General features: G+C 40.7%; 1 pseudogene; it reads left to right on the top strand.

Moving 5' to 3' along the window:
- The first annotated feature begins 886 nt into the window (after nt 1-886).
- Nucleotides 887-4985, top strand: LOC124682833 (annotated as a pseudogene).
- Nucleotides 4986-7155: the final 2170 nt, after the last annotated feature.

The raw sequence follows: 7155 nt of genomic DNA on the forward strand, positions 1-7155 counted from the left end.
GAATTTGCTTCATGGTATCGATCACAGGTTTAGAACGCTTATTAGGGTGGGAGCGCTTGCCGTTGTATGGTCATTTTGGCTGTGTAGAAATGACAAAGTTTTTAATGATAAGAATTGTTTCCTCTTGCATGTTATCTACAGATGTACCGGTACTCTTCGTTCATGGTCTACTCTACAGAAAGTGGTGAATCGCGACCTGTTTATGGAGGTCTGTACACGGTTGGAGGCTACGGCGAGAGATACTTTTTCCCAACATGGGTGACAGCATAATCTACAGATCGAGCCGCTTCTGGCTACCTAGGCGTTTGCACAGTTGCTCATCATTGATATGTACAACGCCTTTTTTATCCTTTTAGAACTATTGGTTCCTCGGACTTCGACGGCTGTGTGCATCTTGGTTATGCAGAGGCCGGGTGTAATTGCTTGTTATGAGTAATAAAAGCGCTCATTATCAAAACAAAAAAACTGAATAGTAGAATCATAATTGTTTACTTATGTGTGTTCCGTCGGTATGTGAATCAAAATTATTGATAATTTCTTAAAATGGTAGATCCATTCTGTGCCAATGCAGTTAATTTTCTCAAAATCGTTTGATACGTTTTGGACTTCAATTATCGTGTAAAGGGAAGGTGTGGATGTGTATTTGCCCTATACCCTACTGTACTTGCTTAGCACCCCAGGGTCAGGTCACGCTCGGAGAGTCAGAGATAAGAACAATTATTACAAAAAAAGAAGAACAATAGCAGCCTTCCTTATCTTTTGTTTTGTTTAGCAGCCCTGGGTTAGCTATGAAGCAAGAATAAGATGACCCAAACAGAGAACGACAGAGCGGAGCGCGGGGGAATAAAGCAGAATTGCAACCTGGGGAGTACCTACTTGCCATTGCCACCTACCGCACCAAAGCAGCAAAATCCAGTAGCCTATTTAAACGCACGGTGGAACACACAAAGCCCGTACGAGAACGAGGCTGCCATGGCTCTAGAATTTCTGTATGCCTTCTTCCTCTGCATCACCCTGCTCGCCGGCGGCGCCGCCTCCGCTCCTCCTCATTCGCAGTGCCTAGACAACCCCCCGGACCTGACTGCCCGCCACAACGAGGCCGGCAAAGTCGTCGACGACCTAGCCGGCTTCAAAGCGTACATCACCGGTGCCGTCCACTCCGACCGCCCATCGTCCTCGCCTCCGACATTTTCGGTTAGTTCATTGAATAACGTGTGCGTCAGTATATGTAGATAAAATATTGCACATCATGTACCTTTACACGATTTGACGAATAATTGGCTGTTGCATTTCGATTTCTCCAGGATTCGAAGCGCCATTGCTGAGGTTCGACCTTCTTCTCCACATTGTTTTCTTTCCCTTTCGTCACATATAATTTTAGAAGAATCTTTATCACTTTCGGTCTAAGAAAACAAGAGAGAATAAATTACAACAAAAGTTGTCAAAGACGCTAAAAGGCTCAAAAGAAGAAAAGAAATAAGTTGAGATGGCAACTTTGCTCCTTTAATTCCCTCGTCTTCTCTCCATCCATTGAAGTGAAGTTCACCCACGAACAACTCTACTCCTATGCTCACGAACAATGACATGATAAGAAATACTTATTTGTACGGGGGTGATATTGTAATTGAATTAATTTATTTATCCTTTTGAGGTGGTAGAAAAACGTGCCTTTGCTTACAACATTCAGCTAGTATTCGGAGAACCAACCTGAGGTTGGATGGTTAGGAGGGTGGTTGTACCCCCAGCCCACCAGAGTTCAAACCCCAGGTTTGACATATATGTGTCTCATAAAGGCGGAATATTCATTCAGTGTGAGGCGACGTTCCCATCGACAGCGAGGCGCCCGTTGTGAGTTGTTTTGCAGCGTTACATGAAGTAGCTAGTAGCTAGCTGATCTAAAGGAAGATTGAGCTAGCTAGGTTCAGCTTGGCGGAACGTGTGCATCGCGGCGGAAAGAAAGTATTCGCGTACGTGCGTGACGTCTCGCCGGGAATCGCTTTGTCGTCTACGTCAGAAAGTACTCGACGTACAGAGGCTGTATTTGGTATCAGATCGGCGAGAGTACCGCTGGATCTGGGCCAACAATTGGTAAGTTCTACTTGGTAAAGAACACACGTACGTATACCTCTTGTATACGCAAGTGTACGGTGCCGTGCCGGCCGGAGTGCTTATTCCTAACAATCACCCCCTAAGCACGACGTGTGCTTCACCTTGACCTGGGTCCCAAATGCGCCAGCTACTTCCTGGAGGCGTCTTCCTCGGCATTGCTTGTGTCGCTCCTCGTGGCACCCAAGCCACCGACTTTACCTTCGTCGGCTTTTCCTGAGCTTCACGCCTACAGTCTTAGAGGTTAATTTCAAGATCCAATCTGCCGGCTCATTTCTTCGAATGTGCTCATAGGGATAGGGTGTGCGTGTGTACGTTCATAGGGATGAGTGTATACGCGTGTATGTGAGCGCCTACGTTTGTACCATGTTTCAAAAAAAAAAACTAGTATTCGACCAATAGCTAAAATATTCTTCTTCTTTTATTAAAAAAACATCATAAGTGTATGTCACAGGTCCCATATATATTAACTTAACTGGAACGATTTTTGGCACTCGAGCTGTAATTATTAATGGTTAGTAATAATGGTTGTACAACATAAGAAGGCAGGTAGCCGACAAAGTTGGTGAAGCTGGATACTACGTCGTGGTGCCTGATTTCTTCAGTGGGCAACCTTACACAGGAGATCCAAGTGTAAACATCACTCAGTGGATCGAGGATCACTCTCCGGTAATACATTTCCATAATTAGCTCGTTCTGAATTTTGTGTTATTTTTTTCATTAGCTTTCTCCAGTTTTTCTCTAACCGGATTGCTAACTCCCGGTTAGCTGGGAACTAAGTTAGAGTCTGATCAACTCGACAACCATTAGATTTGCATTGTGATTGGTGCATACGAGAATTACAGATAGATGTGTAATTGCACATGCATATCTTTTTGTCCTAGTTGCATGTGAATTACACATGAAACCAGGTTGACCCGGAATTAGCCGCGTCCTTTCTCTAATATACCTTGAGTCACGCCTACATAAAATTTTCAATTTTTTGTAACATGACCATGGTTCATTCATATTCCTACAATCCCAACTATGATATATATAAGAATGGGCAGGGTCCACCACTCTTTCTTATCCACTCATCTCTTATCTGTCACTCTCTCTTTCTTTTCTTTGTTACCACCTTTAGTCATGGAACAACACACCAAATATACGCCAATCTAGCTCTGGTATTGCGATCTATAGTGAGACATGCTACTGTATCACATTTTCCACCAAATTTTAGAGTCTATTGGACTGGTACGGACATACTCCCTCCGTTCTTTTTTAATTGACTCAAATTTTGTACAAAGTTGTACTAAATCTGAGTCAATTAAAAGAGACCGGAGGGAGTACGTAACATGCAATCATCAGTTTTGTACGGTAAAAATTATTTTCTCGTATATCTACATCAAAGTTCCCTGGACTATATAAGAAAATGGTCTCATCCTAGTATGTTCTTCATAAACCTTGTAAGATGTATCTTATGTACTTAGTTCATCTTTCAGGTAAAAGCTGCTCAAGATGCTAAACCTATCTTTGCGACCTTGAGAAAGGAAAGAAAACATATTCTTGGAGTTGGGGGATATTGCTGGGGCGGTCAGTGAAATCAATACACATTATTAACATACTAGAAATATGATCAATATAAACTCGTTTATTATACAATTTTAGATTTGACTCAATTATCTTCTTGTCGTGGTGAACTGACAGGAAAGTTCGCAGTAGAGATAGCGAAAACAAACGAAGTGAAGGCGATTGTCATCTCGCATCCTTCGTCACTCAGTGTTGATGACATGAGAGGTGAACTTTTGTTTCTACTGGTACAGTTATATATTTCACTAATCCCTTGTGTTCTTATCTTAAGTGTCTCTGGCACTCAGAGGTCCAGTGTCCCATTGAGATTCTTGGAGCTCAGAATGACACAACTACGCCACAAAAGTTCATATATCAGTATGTGCGTGCCCTTAGTAAAAGAAGTGATAAGGTGAGATACTGTTGATTTCAACGATACTTGATTCCAAGTGCATTACCATAATTCTACTTGCATTGTTGCTCTAAGCTCCGTTCTTATAACACCATAGCGTGTCTGGGTACAATTAGTAGACATTTCACATGCTAACATAGTTGAAATGAAGGAATACAACTGTCTTTTAACTGAATAATTAAGGCTCAGATATACTTCATTACCTGGTTGGAGGTGTACTGGTGAAGTGTGGAATAAATAACTCAGTTTCCTCTAATTTGACATTCTTGGCATCTCAAATTATAAACTTGTGGTCGTACTTTCAGTATCAACTTTAATTTACATTGTGCTAATAGGATTATAACATTCTACATATATAAGGTTTGTATCGTACAAAATTTTCTGGTCTGAATTCTTGGACAAAACGAGAATCGAGGTAGACTATACAAAAATGGCGTTCCGTTGAGATCCAGCTACAAGACTGCAGTAGACAATTGCCTAAGTGCATTCACACAAGGCGCCTTTCTTAAGTCAAGAGGTTGCTAGCCTCACATATCCGCTTTTGCTTGTTGCAGATTCCGTACTTCGGCAAGATTTTTCCAGGAGTTGCTCATGGCTTTGCTTGTCGATACAATACCACTGACCCGTTCGCAGTCAAAACCGCTGAACAAGCTCTTGCATTAATGCTCGACTGGTTCGAGAAATACCTGAAATGAGAGAGGCTATTACAAAGACCTGGTACAGTTAGTTGTCTCATCCAAGTTATATTTCGGAACGCCATTTTTATGTAGATGCAGAAGCATCCTTGCATGTAAGTACTGCATGTATTGACCTTGATTTGTGAGTCCTTTGCAACGTCCATGGTCTGTATATTGCTTTGTTTACACTACTACATAATCGGGTCCTTTCTAGTCCCCTAATGGCGTCCAGTTTCAGTGAACAGGCCTGCTATATATGTTAGAACAATCCCAGCAGGTTAATTAGAAGTATCTCACCCGGCTCAAAAAACAAACAAGAATTAACAAAGGTTTTGCTGCTCGGTTGAAAAAACCCCGCCTAGAAAAGTATCACGGTTGGGTAGAATCAGAAAAACTCCTTAGGCCAATATATATATATTGGACTTACTGGACATTTTTTGCCATCAAAGTCCAAAGCAATTTGCCTACACAATTCTAATCCTAAGTCGTTTGCCCTTTCCTCATGTCAAACCGATCAGCGGCCTTATCTTGTCGCAAAAGGCGCTGTGATCCCACTCTCTCAGACACACGTCATTGAGTACTCTTTGCATCCGCGCCGCCGCTATAAACGATACTGGACCATGAAAGCACGCCTTGTCGCACCCATCCATTTTATAGAATGACTGAAATTTTGTGAAATAACCGAGACTTAATTCATGGGAGGAAAAACTTGCATAAAAACATAATCAAGCTCCACGAGCTATGCCATGATGTAAAAAAAGAAAAACTTAAATATGTATTGATAGTCATAAAAATGTAGGAATTAAGTACATGTCCAGGGCTTTATTTAACATGCATGGAAGATTTCGAATACAAAAATTGATATGGAATAAGCATCTTCCTCATCTTAGCAAATCACCCAATGCTTAGTGTACAGTATCTTTCTTCAGGCCATCAAGCAGCTGAAACAATAATGTGGAAAAGTTGTGTTAGCTTAAGGAAAAAAGATACATCAAGTCTTACATAGTATCTCACAAGAGCTTGGATTCTCTATATCTACGGAAGCGATGTGCTGGAAGTAAACCAGCTTATTGGGAACTTTATGTACAAAATCTATTTCGAAGTGTTGCTTAAATGATTCTGCAAGTATATTATAACAGGGATTACCTGCGTGAAAAGCATGGAATGCTTCAAGCATGTCTTCAGATGTGCTTCTACCTTAATCGTTATATCATAGTGCCTCGACACTAGCGACACATATTTACTTGGGAAATGGCCCATTATCAACAAATGTACCATACCGAGCAAAATGTCCCAAGCATGTTCAGAGACACTCGAGTTATTAGAACATGTAAATAAGGAAAATAGAAATGATCATAATTAAGGATTAATATGTTTATAAATTTCTAAGAATCAGCACACAGAGCACTAAATTGTAGTTGATTAAATGGAAAAACATCTATTGACGTCAAGAATTATAATTACGACAGAGTTGCTTTACTGCTCCATGTGAGAATTAGTTTGTTATCTCAGAAGTGAAGTGCAGAAATTGCATACATGGAATTTCAAGTGTAAATTCAACTGGTCCAACAAATATTTTCTGAATTTTTGTTTTTCCCTCTATGCAACGTTGCATGCATGTTTAGAGTTCCCAAGGGTTCCCCTGAACTTCTATGAAACAGTTAGGCAGATGGTAAATCAGAGCAGCAAATGTCGCTAGCTTTGCAGAGCAATAGGCAACAGTTAGTGACTAAACTATTTTGAGTTGAATACAAAAGGACCTATCCATGTATCTAAAGATGGACATATGTACATTCATATTCAAAGAGATATGTGCGGTGTAGTTCAAATAAGCGAAGGTGATATATGCACTTCATATTGGAAGAGATATGAACCCCAAAAAAAAACAGGATTCTGCATTTGACTGTAATGTAGGGATATTCATGTTGGCTAAATAATCAAGATGGATGCAGTACAAACATGCAAAAAAATTACTCCCTCCGATCCATAATAAGTGTCGGGAACTTATTATGGCTGTGAGGGAGTATATAATTAACACTCAGCCAATAACATAGACAAGGAATAATATCCTAGCCTCTAGCTAACTACTCCCTCCGGTCTTATTTAATTGACTCAGATTTAGTATAAATTGGAAGTACCAATTGAAAAATATTTGACCAGAAAGAAGCAATTATGTGCAACCATGTAAGGCTGTAACGTTGAGCAATTTGACACTTAAACAGTTTAAAACATTTCTTACTTGTCAGTTATCAAATAGATCATTAGCTTTAAAACTTCAAGGACAAGTGGCCAAGGTATTTCGTTTGTTAAGGATGGACGACCACGTCCGGTACTCCCCCAAGTTCGGCGAGAGCGAAGTGACCGTCAATCTGAATGCTCCATTCTCGCTGGTGACTGCGCCAGGACGTCGCG

Source organism: Lolium rigidum, chromosome 1 (assembly GCF_022539505.1).
Source record: "Lolium rigidum isolate FL_2022 chromosome 1, APGP_CSIRO_Lrig_0.1, whole genome shotgun sequence".
Classification (NCBI taxonomy): Eukaryota; Viridiplantae; Streptophyta; class Magnoliopsida; order Poales; family Poaceae; genus Lolium; species Lolium rigidum.